The 17,681-nt window shown below is 55.7% G+C and overlaps 1 protein-coding gene across 2 annotated transcripts in view; it reads right to left on the reverse strand.

The window, feature by feature from the left end:
- RBFOX3 (RNA binding fox-1 homolog 3) overlaps nucleotides 1-17,681 on the reverse strand; it is a 405,543-nt gene that overhangs the window by 102,732 nt on the left and 285,130 nt on the right. For both annotated transcript variants that reach the window (XM_055320027.1, XM_055320031.1), the window contains exon 4: nucleotides 15,243-15,282. The gene's annotated coding sequence lies outside the window, so the exon portion shown is untranslated. The remainder of the gene's footprint in view (nucleotides 1-15,242; nucleotides 15,283-17,681) is intronic.

A 17,681-nucleotide genomic window follows, 5' to 3' on the forward strand; every position in this document is an offset into this window, starting at 1 on the left:
GCTGCCCGGAGGAAGCACGGGCATGGGGCAGCCCGCAGCCGGGGCAGGTCTTCCCTCCCAAGGAAACCACAAAACTCACATCGACTTCCAAACCACGTCCACGGGAGCCTGGAGGCCAACGATCGTGGGAGAAATGTGCCGGTGCACACGGACGCACACGCACACACGTGCACATGCACACGCCAGGCCTCACCCTCTCCCACTTCAGCCCAACTTCACTGGAAGGAAGAGGTTCTCCTAACCCTGCATTGGGGGCCCTTCCCGCCTTGTGCCCCCGCTGCCCCTGGGGGGCCGGGACCCCCACCCTGGCTGCGGGCCACCGTCACTTCCTTGCCAGTTGAGGGAGGCAGGAAGGGGGCTGCTGGTTGGGAGGCTTCCTCTCACCAGGGTCCCTTAGCTTCCTGGGTTCCCCCTCCCCCTGCTCAGAGCCCTGGGGGGTCGGCTGGGGGCTCACCTCTGCATTCCCCATTATTCTTCCGAAGATCCAGTTTTCCCACCTGATTCTGTGGCTCAGGGAGGAGGGGAGGGAGGAAGGGAGCAGAGAAGATGCGGGTGGGGGTGCCGAGGTCCTGGGAGCCACCTGAAGTTTGCTCTGGGGATTCCCAGAAGGCTCCCCCCCCCCGCCACCCTGGGCCTGCTGGGGAGACAGAGCACGCAGGGCATACAGAGTCTCACCCAGTCCCCACTGTGGCCCCTGCCCCGCCCCCCTCCACGGGTGGCACTTGTCCTGGGGACACCCCTGAGCCCTGCACCCTGCGGCACCCTGTGGCCGGGCCCTGGGGAGAGGTGGGGAGGGCTGGGGGCAGGGTGGGGGGCATTCTGCGCTTCCTGCACATCTCAGCCCTGGGTCTGGGTCTGCGGGGGCTGACACCACGGCTGAGCGCCCTCGCTGGGTACACACCCAAAAATATACCATTTCGGACCCTTGGCTCCGGGCAGGCTCGCGGGGGTGGGGACGAGGCCCTGAGGGCAGCGGGGCTGAGGCAGCTCCTGTCTGTTCAGCGGCCACTGGGCTAAGTGCCGCCCTGCCCTCTGCCTCCGCGCTCCTCCAGTCCTCCCCTCCCTCCTCCCGGTGCCTGGGCCTCCCCTGGGGTCAGAGGGAGGTGGTGTGGGGCCCTGGACGCGGGATGGGGCCCCTCCCCGAGGTTGGGGAGCAGGTACTTCTTTGGGAAAGGGGAGAACGCAGGTGTCGGCAACCACTGATGGCTTCAGAGGGTGGGACGGTGGGAGATGGGTGTGTGGGGGGGGGACGGGGGGGGGGGGGACCTGCCCCAGCTCCAGCCCCCAGGCCCCTCCCCCAGGCGGCAGGGAGGGAGGGGGAGCAGAAGGCTGGGCGCCTGGCAGGCCCGCAGAGAGGAGGTCAGCCCGGAGGGGGGTGGTGTGTTGGGGTGCCGTGGGGGTCACAGGGCAGGGGTGTGGGGGTGGGGCTGCCCCCTCTGCCCCCTCCACCCCGCCTCAGGTTTCATGCTGCCCGCCTGCTTCTCCCCTGTGCAGCTGGAGGTGCGGCCTGGGAATCCAGCCTTCCTGGTTCCGCTCAGCCCCCAGCACTTCAGGCCAGCGCGGTCTGCCGGCCACCAGCCCCCAAGGGGCCCCGGCCACCCAGGCTGTCACCCCCTCTTGAAGGATGCAAAGGAGGAGAAAAAAGGAGGTATTCTTTCTGTAGCTCTTACGGTCCCTTCCGGGGAGGGAAACCGAGGCCCAGAGGCCGCCTCAGGGGTGGGGTCCTGCACGCCGGTAGGGCCCCCCGGATCCCCGTCACTCTGGGGCGCGGGCTGGTGGCCGACACACAGGGACAGAGGGACGTGTGTGCTGCTGTCTTCAGGCTCGGAGAAGGCAAGAACCACCTCTGACAGCTCAGCACTTCTCTAGCCTCCCCCCTCCCGCCCCCCACCAAGGCCTGCTGTGGGGAGGGGGACACAGGGAGGTCCATGAGTGGCCTCAGGGGACTGCCCCCTCCAGGCCACCTCATCCCCCCACCCGAAGGGGACTGGGCTGAGCGGGAGGGAGGGGAGGGGTGTGATGGTGGGAGCCCCTGGCTCGGCACCCTGGCTCCCCTGCAGGGCCCGCCTGTGAGCTCCAGGGAGGCGCCTGGATAGAGCTGCTGGGGTGGGCAGGGTGCTGGTGGGCGAGGGTGGGGGCTCGGGGGGCAAGGGGTGTGCTCACACCACACTCTCTGGAGCTGTTTTCCAAAGTCCTTCACAAGCCATGAACACTAGTGGATTCGGTGACTGGGTGACGGGCACTGAGGGGAAACCTGACGGGATGAGCACTGGGTGTTATGCTGTATGTCGGCAAAACGAGCTCCAATAAAAACAACAACAACAACAACAAAAAAAGATAGAAAGCAGAGGCTCAGAGGAGGCTTCACTCCCCAGGGACCCACTGCCAGGCCTGCAGCAGGTCTGACGAGCTTCTCGGCCCCCCTGGCAAGTGCTTGGGAGCCAGCCCGTGCCAAGCAATGAGCCTGGCCAGAGGGGCTGGAGGCCCAAGGGCCAGCAAGCCCGGCTCTGCCATTCACAGCGCTGCTCTGGGCCTCAGTTTCCTTTTTTTAAATGATTTTATTTATTTATTCATGAGAAACATAGAGAGAGGCAGAGACGCAGGCAGAGGGAGAAGCAGGCTCCCTGCAAGGAGCCCGATGTGGGACTCGATCCCAGGATCCCGGGATCACCCCCTGAGCTGAAGGCAGATGCTCAACCGCTGAGCCACCCAGGGGCCCCAAGTTTCCTTATTTCTAAACTGGGATGATAGCACCAAGCCTGCTCCCAGGCTGCTTCAAATATCGGGGGAGCCTGGCCAAATGACCAACGGCCAGAGGACATGCAAACAAGCCCCCAGGGACCACGGGAGGGTGAGCGACCGGGAACAGGACAGCAGGAAGGGTCGGGCTCCCGGTGAGGAGCGGTTCCCCACACCCACCCTGGGGCTCTGGGCATCCTTCTCCGGGTCCTGGCCAAGGTGGACGGGCAGCCACATGCTGGGGGCTCAGCTCAGGGCTGCCACCTGGTCCCATTACCTCTGGGTTTGTCTAGAGAGCCCCCCTGAGCTGTCACCTCGACCAGCTGGGTCTCCCAGCCCAGCATCCAATGGGCTCCGGCCTGGAGGGTCTGGTGGATGTTGCACCCCACCTCCAGGGAATGAGTGGGGAAGTCCATCCCCCTCTGTCCCCCGCCTCTGACGGCTCAGCCCTCTGGCACGACGCTCTGTCCCCAGAAGCCTGACGATGCTGCCAGAGGCTTCCAGAAGAAACCAGAGGTCTCCTGGCGTCCTCTCCACTCTGGGGCGGCCACACCATCACCCCTTCTGGAGCGATGGGCTCAGATGGCAACATCTCACCAACAGGGCCCGTGCCAAGTTCAGCCCTAGGATGCCTGCTGTGAAAATCCACACCTGTGTGCACATGTGGAGGTGCACCTGCTGCACACGGAGCCACAGGCCTATGTGCACACGCACGCAGACACCAATCCTGTCCTGCACACACACATGCACATACATGTGCACCCCATACACACACCTACACGCCAACCCTCCCCTGTAAACACACCAGTGTGGCACATGCATCAGAGTCAGCCCCCCCCCCGTTTGCCAGCCACTTCCACGGATGCCCTGGAGCTGTTCGGCTGGTCAGCTGCGGGACGGACATCCCAGCACCTTGGCGTGGAGATATGGCCCTGCACCTGGGCTGGGCGGTGCCATCTGCCACAAAGTCGATCCCAGGCCTCCAGACTGATGGCACGGATGCAGCATCATCCGGTCAGGACAGGAGCAGTTATAAATAAACGATGAGGGGAGCAAGAGGAAAGGGACTGGGGGCAGCTCCCCCCGCCCCGCGGAGAGGCCTGGGGAGGGGATCCTGAGGGCCGCAGGGACGCTCCTGACTGTGGACACATTCCAGGCTCAGCTGCTCTGCGGCAGCGCCCCTCCAGCACAGCAATAAAGCAAACAACACTTTCAATAATTCAGCAGCAGGAGAGAGGATTTAGGAAGGAAAGCGCACCTGGGCATTGGGAGAGGGAGCAAGAGGAGCCGGGTGAGGGGGCGGGAAGAGCGGGAGGGCGCGGGGAGGGCAGGGAGGGCCAGGAGGGCAGGCTGGACTTCCACCGCAGCCCTCGCACCTTGTACCTCGCACCTTGCACCTCCTGGTCCCCTGTCACACTTCCCACCTGCTGCCCCCCGTTCATGTCCTGCTGAAAGCAGAGCTTCTCCTTCCTGAGCAGTGGCCATGGAGCACCGCCCCCCATCCCTCCATGAAGAGCCCCAGGAGTCCCCTGGCGCCCCCCTCCCGACTCACTACTCAACTCACGCAACCTCTACAGACTCTGCGGATGCAGAGGGAAGACCAGCACACCTCCCCCCACCCCCGTGCAGGTCACACCTAGGAAGCTCTCCTCAGGCAGCCCCCCCCCCCCGCTGAGATCTGCCCGCCAGGACCCGTCACCCTCATCTTCCTGGACCTGAGCCCCCCACCTTGTCTTCCACTAGGGCAGCCCTCAGATATCTGAGACACACCCCTGGGCAAACAGCCGTGGCCCCTACAGCCATTTCACTGGGGATGTGCCCTGGAACGTCCCCCTGGCTCAGGGCAGCCACGTCCAGGGTGAGCCCAACATTCCGGGGAGGCTCCATCCGGCCAGCTTCTGCCGTCCATCACCTGGGAATGTGCCTTTACTCATGCATGTAAAGAGGGCATTGAGGGCAGGCGCTTAGACTAGGGTGACCATACCCCCCATCCCCGCTCTGTGCGCTGGTGTTTGGAGGGGCTTTGGGAGGGGATGATAATCGGGTGAGGCCGTGCGGGCTGCGGCCCCTGGGCTGGGGTAAGCACCCTTGTTAAGAGTCACAGGGGAGCTTGGCTCCTGCCTCAGCTTCCCGCCGTGTGCGAGCACCACGTGAAAACCGCCGTCTGGGGCCCCGGGGTAGGGAGCCCTCCCCAGAACCCGCCTGCGCCAGTGCCCTGGTCCCGGCCTCCGGCCTCGGGAGCTGCGAGGAGTGCGTGTCTGTTGTTTCAGGCCACACACTCTGGGCCCGGAAACCGTCCTCCTAATTATACCAAAGTCGCCAACACAAAAGCCTCTGGGTCTCCCTCCTCTTACAACCAGCCGTTTAGGGTTTTTGGGCCCGAGAGTGAGATTTCACATGAGTTCTTACTACGTGCTGTTAAATCTCATCTGTGCTTCTGGCCAGCAGACCAGGCCAACTACAGCTTATGCCCCTCACTTCCGATGGGCTAGAACCTGCGCCAGGCCTGAGCCACGCTTCCACACATCACCGGTTAAAGGTCATCCCGAGGACAGGGTCGAGGGCAGGGCCCTGCGGCACAGCACCCGGGGCATCCCTGCAGCCAGCGTTCTTTGGAGACAGTCATTTCGGCGACCCTGAAAGCACCTGACCGCACTGTTGGCCAGTCCTGGACTAGAAGGGGGTGGTCAGGCGGGACCTGATCGAGGGGGTGATCTGTAGGCCAGCCTGGAGGAGTCGAGGGAGAGAGCCCTACGGCTCGTCCAGGAGAGGGAGCGCCCCGGGCGAAGGCCTTGTCACTCATGGGATGTGCCTGGCCATCCAGAGAATGTCCGAGGTGGCCCGTGAGCTAGAGCCATGAGAATGAGGGCGAGCAGCAGGAGAAGGGGTCAGAGGAGTGATGGGGCCAGATCACGGGAGGTCTCACACGGGAGGGAACTGTGACGACTCTGCCTTTCTCCAAGAGAGCAGGGAGCCACAGAAGGTTGTGAGCAGAGGGTGTGAGCAGAGGAGCACAGTCCAACTTCGACTATTTAAAATCATCGTCATCACCCTCGGGAGCACATCCCTTACAAAGACGGGGAGGGCCGGTGTCTGAGGACAAATACCTCAAGATCACCTCCACCCCCCCCTCAAGATTTCCTCAGAGCCCCACTGAGGAGTGGGGAGGACTTCTTGGCCTGATGAGCAGTCCTCGCTCACCCTTCCAACCTTGATGACGAGAACGTGTGGTGCTGCGTCTTTGTTCACTCACCGTGTGGCTTTGAGCCAGTCACTTAACCTCTCTGAGCCTCAATTTCCTTTTTGGCAAAGCGAGGATAACAACATTGACCTCTCTGGATGGTTTCAGGGCTTAAGGATCCCCCAGGTGAAGGGCCTGGGCCCGGGGCAGGGGGATCTGATAAACAATCATCACTATAGTCCCAATCGAGAGACATCAAGGAGGGGGACGTGAGTGAGTACATGTGCCGTGACACTCGAGGGGGGAAAACACAGGCTCTGCACAGTTGTTCAGGAAGCGCCGGGGTCCCACTCGGCCTTCCGGGCAGGGACCTCTGGGCCTGGCCTGCACGGAGCAGCTGTGGAAGCGGCTCCTCCGGCCCCGCCCTGCTCTGCCCCCGTCCTGGTTCCTGCGTCTCCCTCCTACCCTCTCTCCAGCTCATCTGCAAAGTGGCCATGACTGGCAGGCTGGGACCCAGCCCGGGGTGGAGGGCCGGGGTGGTGGAGACATCCTGCTGGTTTGGGCAGAGACCAGCAGCTCTGCCGGCCACATCCTGGGGACGGGTCACACAGGAAGCCCCGAGAGATGGCGCTGTGGGGTGCATAGCAGAGCAAGGGGAGGCCTGCAGAGGCGAGGCAGGCCTCCACTCTGAGTGCTTCTCTCCCTCCCTTCCCACAGACCTGCTGGAGCGGTGGCCCCAGCGACAACGGCAGAAACCAAGGAGGACCCCCACTCGATGATCTGCTGGAGTACCCGTCTGATGGGTTCAGTGATGCCCAAGATGGTAGGTGCTCATGGCACGTGCGCTGATGGGGTCACCGGGCCGTGGGAGGCCTGTCCCTCCACAGGAGGATGAGGTGGGGGGACGGGGCCCTGCCCACTGTCGGCCGGCTTGGGGCGGATGGGGAGGGCGGACGGGGAGCACTCGGCCGAAGGACTTGACGTAACGATGAATACTTATTATATAATTGCTAACATTTCAGAAAAACAATTTTTAGGTTGCTTAAAAGTGAGGGTCGTCACTCCAGGCTCCCGGGGCTGGTGTCTGCTGGCAGCAGCGGGAGGCAGGAGCAGGGGTGTGATGGCTCAGGGGAGGGAAGCAAAGTGCCAGCAAGACCCTGACCCAGGCTTGAGGGATGTGGGGGTGAGGGGGTGGGGGGGGGAGGGGGCTGGTGCTCAGCCGAGAGTGGAGGGACCCAGAGGCAGAGGGTGGAGTGGCCAGGTCCCCTGGGCTCACTTCCCCTCTCCAGCCGTCCCACCAAGGCCAGAGCGGCCCTAAGCTGTAACCGCCACATTGCTGGGTGGTGACGAGACAACTATGCAGACTAGCCATCAACGGGAGTAAGATCCCGTCAGAGCCCCCTGCTCCCCACCCACCAGAGACCACCTGCCCTTCTGTCCTCATCACTGGGGGTCACTGGGGGCCGACAGGAATCAGGTGTGTGCAGCCAGGCCGGCCCTACCCCCAACAAAGGCGGATGTCCAAGCGCCTAGAGCTGCACAGGCCTCTCCCCTCATGGCCCGTCCCCTGAGGATCATGTCAGGGCCTCCCCATCTCCCCTCTCTCCCCTGCAGAGCTCTCCGTGCTCCCCTGGGGCACGTGTCCCTGGGCAGAGCTGTCCACCCTGGAGCAGGTGGGGACGGCAGTGAAGTCTGAGAGAGAGAGAGAGAGAGAGAGAGAGATGAGAGAGAGAGAGATGTGTGTCTTGCTCTCTGCACCGTGACCTGGCTCCCGCTCCCCGAAACCGGATGATAAATTACTCTGCCCAAGCGGAACACGCCCGGACAAGCCTCCTTTCCAACTGTAATTAATACCCTGGGGAAAACACAGACTCGGGGTTTTTATACTTTCACACAAGCACGCGCAAGTACACAGACTCCTCTCTCTGTTACCCTCCAATCCCCTCTCAAATATTTCATGTCCTGCTTCGTTTGTGGGTAGCACAAAACCACCCAGCTGGATATATCTGAAAGCCAAGGGAGGCGTCGGGGACCCTTTTCAGTCCCCGCGACCCAGGACTTGGGAATTTGGGGAGCTGACTTTCTGGGACCTGGTACTCGTGTTCAGCTGATGCAAAATAGCTTTGGCCTTAGCAGGGTCAAAATGGCCATGGGTCTGGGTGAACTCTTCATGGTCAACATTTTTGGGCATCTCCCCCTATACTTTTCTTCCATTGTGGCGGCCTAACTGATGCACTAGTCCAAACACACGTGTGCATACGTATCAGAGAGCTCCAAACACGAGATATTCCTGAAAAGGCTCTACAGTGAGTTAGGAGTTTTGTAGTCCCAGGAGACTAGACAGCCAAAGACCTTGACAATGGAAATGCTTTCTCCAAAGAGATGAGAGCCCTCATTGGCCAGGAGCGGTGGGGAGTCCACTGTATTCCATGTGTGGAATGGCCAGGTCCCCTGGGCTCACTTCCCCTCTCCAGCCGTCCCACCAAGGCCAGAGCGGCCCTAAGCTGTAACCGCCACATTGCTGGGTGGCAGGTGGAGGCATCTATGAGAAAAGCTCAGATGACCAAGCTCAAGAAATCTGTATTCCCTTACCAGGAACATCAACTTTGCTCAAGGGAAATCTCCAGCAGGAAAAGAAGCCTGGACAGCGAAGGCTGTGGTCTTGCCTTGTGAGCCTGGGCAGATCATTTGCCTTTCCTAAGTCTCAGTTTCCCCCACTCATAAGAGAGTGTCAAACGGGACAACACATGTTGAATGTGCCTGGGATTCAGAAAAGTGAACGGTCTCGATGGGTCCTCCTCCCTGGTTGGTTCCTCTTGTTGGGGTAAGGAGGACCCTGTACACCATGACAGGCTTACTCAGCGAGGCAGTGGGGCTGCTAGGGGGCTCTGGGTTACCTTGTCTGCAGTTTCCTGGCCTCCCCTCCCACTGAGGTTCCACTCCCTTATTCTTTACCATCAAAATGTTTTCCTGAGAAGAGGTTCTATGAAGAGCCCTCTAGCCATCCTTCAGGAGCTAAGCTCCTGCTACTGCAGATGCCTCCTCGTTCGGAGGAGGCCATCTCAAGACAAACGAAACAAGGGCATCTGTCTCTGTGCTCAGGGCGTGTGTCCCCAGGCCTACAAGCCTCGAACTAGCACTGACTGAGAAGGGGAGTGGGGAGGGCCAGGAATGAACCAGGTAGGCCTAACGGTCAGTGCACGTGACAGGATCTGTGCTGAAACAGGAAGAAGGTTCCATTGCTGGTCAAGACAGAGAAGTAGGGACTAACCTACTTTCCCACTTGGCACAACAGCAGGTCACTCGGGAATGAGTTTCAAGATACAGACAGCAGATGAGGAAGGACAGTGACCCCTGAGAGGTGGGCAACCACAGAGGGGAGTACCTCCCCGCCCTCCACTGCTGCCCCATGGCTCACTGTGTACAGAACTTCTAGGCCAAGATGCAGGGACCCCAAGTCAAGCATGGTGAGCCCCCTGAGCTGAGGAGCCAGGACTGAGAGTCCGGGGACCCCAGGATGGCTGGACTTGTACCCAGTGTGCTGGAGAGGAGAGAGCTGGATGGAAGGAGACCCTAGAGGACCATGGAGGGTCCCCATGATTGTTTAGCTGAGTACAGATCATCACCTGCACTGGAGCAAAAGCCCTGAGGCTCAGGGAAGAACAACGTGAAAGGATTATGGGATTATGGGAAACTGTACTTGCATGCATGGGGCCAGGAAAAGTATGTGTCCCTGTCCGCCTCACCGGAAGCCTTCATGGTTCATGGAGCAATGGGTAGAGTGCTCAGAGGGCCTTGGCTTGGTAGTGGGATTATCTGACCCAGACTAACCATGGCTCAAGTCCATCAGGCCAATCTTAGAAGTAAGATCTGAGAGGAGGGGATCAAACAGTATCCTAGTAAAGGGAGGTTTTTTTTTTTTAATTTATTTATGATAGTCACACACACACACACACAGAGAGAGAGAGAGAGAGAGAGAGGCAGAGACACAGGCAGAGGGAGAAGCAGGCTCCATGCACCGGGAGCCCGACGTGGGATTCGATCCCGGGTCTCCAGGATCCCGCCCTGGGCCAAAGGCAGGCACCAAACCGCTGCGCCACCCAGGGATCCCAAACAGTATCCTAGTAATTTAACTGTGTCCCAGAACAAAACTCAAGAATATTTATAGGAATAAAAGTAGCCAGCACCCCACGGGGTAGAATTTACAATGTCCAGCATCCAATCTTTGATTGGTAATCTTTGATTACCAGGCATGCAAGAAATGAGGAGAAAAATCAATCATTTGAACCTAACTCAGAACTGACACCTATGCTAGAATTAGCAGACAGGGATGTGAAAACAATTACAACTATATTCTATGTGTTTCAGAAATTACATGCAGATGTGTAAGATATACAAGAAATGTGCAAACTGAACTTGTACAGATATAAACTACGAAGTCTGAGGTGAAAAAAACACATTGGATGAAATCAACGGCAGATTAAATATTGCAGGAGAAAATATTAGAAGGATGCAGGGAAATGGGACACATTTTTATGCAGACAGAACAAAGAGAGGATTGCCAGTAGGCTCTGAGACCACGGGAGCCAGGCAGGCCCTGAAACTTTGTAGCACTGAAAGAAAAAGCACCTGTCAACCCAGACCTCTACACCCTGCAAAAATGTCTCCCCAAACAAAGTTGAAATAGTGACTTTTTCAGACATACAAAAAACTGCAAGAATTTATCACCAGTAGATTGGTGCTGTAACAAATACTGAAGAGAGTCCTTTGGATAGAAGGGAAATGACACCAGATGGAAATATGGATTCACACAAAGGAATAGAGACCATCAGAAATGGGAACTATATGGATAAATACAGCTTTTTTTTTCCTTTTACTCAAATCCCTTTAAAATACTTCTGTCTAAATAAACAAAAATAACCTTGTGCTGTAAGATTTATAACATACGTGTGTAAGGCCAGGAGGGAGAAATGGCAGTATGCTTATATTGCTTGTGAAGTGGATTAACATCATTTGAAGGTAGACCGTAACCAGCTTAAAAACCCCATCAACTCTAAAGCAACATTCAATATAAAAAACCAAAGAGCTATAACTAATAAGTCAAGAACGGAAATAAAATGGAATACAATAATTTTAAAAACTCAGTTCAAAAGAAAGCCACAAAAAAAGGGAAAAAAGATATAAAGAAAAATAGGAAAAACAAAAAATAGTGAGTTATAGACTCACTTCAAGTTTGAAAATCAACCAATCTAATTCATCAAATTAATGAACTAAGAAAGAAAAAGCATCTGATCATTTCAATAGACACAGGAAAAAAATTTAACAAAATTCAACACTGATTCCTAATAAAAACCAATAAAAATGCTCAGCACACTGACAATAGATCGGGATGGAAGTGAATCTATGAAAAACCTACAGGTAACATTATAATGTTAGTTATAACTAACGGTCAAGGAATTATGTTCCCTTTACTATCAGGAACAAAACAAGGATGTCTGCTCTCCTAACACTTCTATTCAATAGTGTGCTGGAGGTTCAAACCAGTGGAACAAGGCAACAAAAAGGAACAAAAGACATCTAGATTGGAGAAGAAGAAAAAGTAAAACATCTTTTTTTTTTTTTTTACAAATAACGTGGTAATCTGTATAAAATATATTGAAATCTACAAAATGGTTACTAGAACTAGTTGGTAAATTTGGTAAAAATGCAGATGCAAGATCAATATAAAAATTTTTAAAAAATTCTATACATAGCAATAATCAGAAATTGAAGGAAAAAGACCATTTAAAGTGGCATGAAAGTAAAAAATACTTAGGGTCAGTTTGACAAAAGATGTGCAAGACCCGCATGCTGAAAAGTACAAACCGCTGATGAGACAAATTAAAGAAATCTTAAATAAATGAAGAGGTATAACTTGTTTATGAGGCATAAGACTCACTACTGTCAAGATGTCAATGATTCCCCCCAATTGATTTGATGCAATCCTGACCAAAATCCCAGTAGGCTTTTTTTTTTCTTCTATAATTCACATGCTGATTCCAAATTTCATATGGAAATTTAAGGGACCTAGAATAGCTAATACAACTTTGAAAAACAAGAACGAAGTTGGCAGGACACTGGGGCAGCTCAGTGGTTGAGCACCTGTCTTTAGCTCAGGGCGTGATCCCAGGATCCAGAATCGAGTCCCACATCGGGCTCCTTGCGGGGAGCCTGCTTCTCCCTCTGCCTGTGTCTCTGCCTCTCTCTCTCTCTCTGTATCTCTCATGAATAGCTAAATAAAATCTTTTTTTTTTTAAAAAAAGAACAAAGTTGGAGGTTAACATTACCTGATTTCAAGATTTGTTCTAAAGTCATGATAATTGTAACAGGTGGGGTAGGACGTCAAGACAGACGATATATAGCTCAATGGAACCAAGTCCACAAGTCGACCCACACATATATGACGACTGATTTTTGCAAAGGCAATTCAGGGGAGAAAGGATAGTCTTTTAATAACAGTACTGAAATCAACACACAGATTCAGTTCAGAAAAATGAACTTTGGGGATCCCTGGGTGGCACAGCGATTTAGCACCTGCCTTTGGCCCAGGGCGTGATCCTGGAGACCCGGGATCGAATCCCACGTCAGGCTCCTGGTGCATGGAGCCTGCTTCTCCCTCTCCCTCTCCCTCTCCCTCTGCCTATGTCTCTGCCTCTCTCTCTCTCTCTCTCTCTCTGTGTGTGTGTGTGTGACTATCATAAATAAATAAAAATTAAAAAAAAAAGAAAAATGAACTTCAATCAATGCTTAGTGAGCACATGCAAGAAGGAAGTCAAGATAAACCAGAGACCAAAATATAAACTCTGACACCTATAACATGTCTAAAGGAAGCACAGGAAAAGAAAATCTTTGTGACCTTGGATCAGGCTAAGACTTCTTAGATAAAATATCAGAAGTATGATCCACAAAGAACAAATGGTTAAACTGGAATTTATCAAAATGTCAAATGTTTGCTCTTTAAAAGACACTTTTATGAGAGTGGGAACACAGACGAATTAAGGAGGCAATGTCTGCAGAGCATGTACCTACCTATAAGGGACTTGTACTCAGTATACATAAAGCACTCCCCAAAGGCTATACCGTAAGAAGACAAATACCTACTTAAAAAAAAATAGTTAATGGTTGGGACAGACACTTCACAGAAATAATGGACGTCAAACAACCCACATGAGAAGATGCTCAGCGTCACTCAGCTTTACGGAAATGCGAACTCAACCACAGTGAAATACCATCCTGTGCCCATCTTAGTGGCAAAAATTCCCGCAGCCAATACCACCAAGTGTTGGGGAGGACGCAGAAGGCAATCCCCGCGCACGGCTGGTGGGCGTGTGAAATGGCACAACCGCTTTGGAAAAAAGTTTGACATTCACTTTAGTGCACCATGAAATCCAGCTACTTGGCTGCGTAAGGTCCTGTACCCAGGAGAGAAGGAGGCCTGGGTCCGTACAAAGACTTGTGCGGGAATGCTCTCAGCAGCCTTACGCACTAATAACCAAAAGCTGGAAATGACCCTGTGTCCTTCCAGGGGTGAATGGAGGGACGCCCTGTGGCGCAATCAGAGCACAGAATACTAGTCAGCAATAATAATAATAATAATAATAATGATAATAATAAAAGGCACTAACTCTTCACGCGTGCACCACGACCTGGGCGAGTCTCAGGATACCTAATGCTGAGAGAGAGAAGCCCACCAACCAAAAAGAGCACATGTAGTATGATGTTAACTGTCTAGAATGTTTAACCACTCAGAGCGACAGGACGCAGATCAGTGTCTGCCTGGGAGGGGGACTGGACAGCCCGGAGGAAGAGAGGAAGGGGCACAAGGAAACTTTTGGGGTGATGGACAGACACATCCAGCGGCTGGACTGTAGTGATGACATCATGGGTATGCCCCTGTGTCGAAATTTATCAAATCACACGCCCTACATAATACGCGTAGTCGACTGTGGGCACAGACCTTGCTAAAGCTGTTCAGAAAAAAAAAAAAAAAAAACCAAAAGACCGTGCAATAATCTGAGCTTGCAAGCCAGACAAAATATCCACATCATCCCTTAGAGGGTGGAATCCTGAACCTACAAACGGATTCACCTGAAGACTCCTTTGGTTGCTTCCGCCCCGTTAGATATGACTCCGTTTACAAAACGGCACATCAGGGAGGCGACCTTGCAAGGGGAGCGCGAACCACATGGGACACTGACAGAGACAGGACGGCCAGTCCCAGGGGGCCCTGCCATGCACGGGGAGAGGAGCTCCAGGCCCTGCCTCACTGGCCCCTCCCGCCAGTGAGCGGAGCCAGAGCTGCCCTCCCCACGAACCGGGTTCCGGCACAGAGCTAGCTCCCTAGCCATTTGGCCAATGCCTACTTTTGAGGCGGGGGCGTGCTTGGGGGCAGGAGCAGTACAGAAGAGATCACCAAAGTAGAACTGCCAAGGAGGACGTTAGACTCTGCCACCTGACAGCCTCGCTTTGCATTTCTCAGCTGTGGAAAATGCTCAGCAGTCGTTGTGCACAAGGCCTGAGACCCAGGAGCCCGCGAGAAGAAGCCAGCGGGGGGGCCCCGGGGTCACAAACACGCGGCAGGCTGCACTTTCTAATGTGTTCACAACAGATACACGTTACTTCCATGATAGAATTCTCCCCCAAAGTAAAATTTTGCAACTGAATTTGCAGAGGAGATCGGCGGCCGGCGGATGAGGGACGCTGGGCTGCAAGGAGCATGCGGGTTGAGGGCTGGGGTCAGGAGTGTCACTGCCTCCCCTCCCATCCCGTGAGGGTCACCACTGGGACCTGAGCTGATTCTGCAGCCCTGGCCCCCAGTAGACCAGGCTGGGGGTGGGGTGGGGACACGAATCACCCCAGGTTCTGAAGGCCTCATGGTCGGGGGGATGCACACCTGTGCACTGAGAACCCAGGGTGGGGTTGGGGTGGGGGGACTGCTTCTCTGGCCTCTGGGAGTCGTTGAGCTATGTCGCCCATCAACACACTCCTGCCCTCTCATTCCCCTTCTGGCTCCTCTGGCCCCCTCCTTCCCAGCATGGGCCGGTGCTTTGGAGGACGAGAGAGAGGACACGTCACCAGTCACCATCCTCAGGTGCTAACCCAGCCAAACCCTCCATTCTCCGCCCCCAAGTCCCACCCCCTCCCACGAACGTGGGGGGAAGCCCCAGAAACCCCCAGCACTCATCGTCAGCAGCTCCCAAGATGCTCAACATGCTCACATCTGTCAAAAACTATTCGGGGGACGGGGGGGGGTGTGTGGAATAAAAAGAGAAAGTCTTTATACCTTTTATTCAGCCAATTTTTCCCGAGGCACTGTGGGCTCTCTAAGAAAAGAAGGAGAGAGAGGAGAGAATTACAATCAGGGATGCCACCGCGCATCTGGTTGCTCGCTCGCTGCCTAGTCAGGTGCGCAGGAGGAGGGAGCCAGGGACCCGCCCCGGAGAAGCCCCTGCGCTGGCGGCCTCTGCAGCGACGCTGGGAGCCCACGTTCCGTTTAACAGACAAAGGAACACAGAACGCCGCGGGCCTGCGCTCCAGATTTTCCTAACGCGTCTTCTCTGCAACTCGGGGGATATCCTGTGTTCCCTCTCTCTCCTTCCTTGGCCCCAGACTCTGAGTGGCCCCTCCCCGCTTCCTCCCCACCCCACCCCTCCCCACCCCACCCCACCCCACCCCACCCCCTTTGTGGGTTTGGAGGTTACCCACAAAGGCAGACTCTGCCGACTGGATGGCGGGTGGTATCCAATCCCAAACTGGGCCCTGCCCTGCCCCGCTGTGTGGATTTTTTTTCCCCGCCTCCCAGGTGTCCCTCCATGTGGGGTCATGGCATGTAGATCTAGCTTAATATTAGTCAAAGCTTAACACGAAGAAAAGCGGACGGGCTGCTGCTGCTTCAAGAGAAGTAAGAGAATTCTAAATCCCACAAACACATGATTTCAGAAGCAACTGGATGTCGCCTGGAGTTGTGTGCGGCTTCCAGGAGCTTCCGTCAGTAGGAGGGGCTCAGAGCCCCAGGGCAGCAGGGCCTGGGCACTTGCTCATCGGACGGTCCAGGGACCTGGGGCCAGAGAGACCAAGGCACTTGCCTGAAGTCAGGAAGCCGAGCCGGGGCTTGGGGACGGCACATGTGTGTCTGGCCCCCTGATCCTGCCCTTTCCTCAGAGGGGCTTTCAGGGACTAGAAAAGAGAGGTGTAGTGCGTGTGGGCGTCATCTGCTTTTCCTGAACTTAAATTTTCCTTGCTTATGTTAATAACGTTTCAGAATTTTTCAAAGATTTTTATCTGTAAGTCATCTCTACACCCAACCTGCGGCTCGAACTCACAACCCCGAGATCAAGAGTCGCACCCTCCGCGGACTGCGCCCGCCAGGCCTCCCCTAAGGTTTCATAATTTTAAGTGCACATATTGTGCACCACTTTTCAGACTGTGGCAAAGTACTTCTACAATTTACTGTCTCAATCGTTGTCAAGTATACAATTTGGTGGCGTTAAGTCCATTCACACTGCTGTGCAACCACTATCTGGTTCTAGAACCTTCCATCACCCCCAAAGAAAACTGCACTCTTGTTAAGCAGCCCCTCCCTCTCTCCCCACTGTGTGCGTGCGTGTGTGTCCGTGTGTGCGTGTGTGCGTGTGCGTGTGCTTCCAACGAAAAGCCTCTGGAATCCGAAGACAATCAGACTGGGCCTCTCTCTTGAGATGGAGAAACACCACGGTCATCACTGTCATCCACGTCACGATAAAGAGCAGGTCGCTGCAGTCACGTGCTTGGCACATCTTATGCACCAGGCACTTGACAACTAACGGTTGCCTCTTCCAGCCCTCGTAACCCTGAGGAGGACGCGCTAACTGTTCTGTCCCCCATTTTCAGATGACAAAACGTGCCGATGGGCTAAGCAGTGGTGCCCCCAGTGGCGGGGACAGCTGGTTTCCCCTGGCAGGTCCCTGGGGGGCCCCCCTGCACTCCTTGTCACCCCCGGGTGGACGGCGCCCTTCTCAGTGGGAAAGGAGCATTTGACGGCACAGAGCCTGCTGGTGGAGTTTGTGCGAACCCCGGTGGCTGCATCTCCTGCACAACCTCCCCCTATCACCCACCCCGCGCACCCCTCCCGCTCCCCTGCCCCCCACCGGGTCCCCAGGGCTGCCGCAGAGCCGCCGATCCGTCCACCCCACACGGTGGGGAGGCCTCATCCAGGCGGACCCGAGTGTCGATCAGCATCTTCCCTCTCCTGCAAAACAGCTCGTTTCCACGGGAGTGGACGGGAGCGGAAGGCCCCGCCAGATGAAGGCGGCGGCGTCACAAAATGAGATGGATTGAATCAATCAGCTCGCATCAATTGCCGCCTTCAGTTGATTTGGGGGTTTTCTTATTGTTGACTTTTTTCTTGGTTTCTTAAAGTGAGTTTTCCTCCCGATTCAATTCAATTTAGTTCCATTTAATTCAGTCCCTCCAGCCCCGGTGAGCAAGCCGCCCAGAGCGCGGGTCGGGGCCGAGTGCTGGGCTGGGGAGCTGGGTGAGAGGGGTCTGCTCCTCGGCCCGCGCGGCCCTGTCGGGCTGGTCTGAGGGTTTGGGGTAGAGCACTGCTCCTTCCCGCCCCGCGGCCCTCCCACCTGACGGCTCCCACGTCCGCCCCGCAGCATCCTCTACGCCCCAGGCTCCGAGCCCAACCTGCAGGCCTCCTCTGGGTGCCGGGGACGCCTGGCTCTGGAACACCCCACCAGGC

This window comes from Nyctereutes procyonoides, unplaced genomic scaffold, assembly GCF_905146905.1.
Source record: "Nyctereutes procyonoides isolate TBG_1078 unplaced genomic scaffold, NYPRO_anot_genome, whole genome shotgun sequence".
Lineage (NCBI taxonomy): Eukaryota > Metazoa > Chordata > Mammalia > Carnivora > Canidae > Nyctereutes > Nyctereutes procyonoides.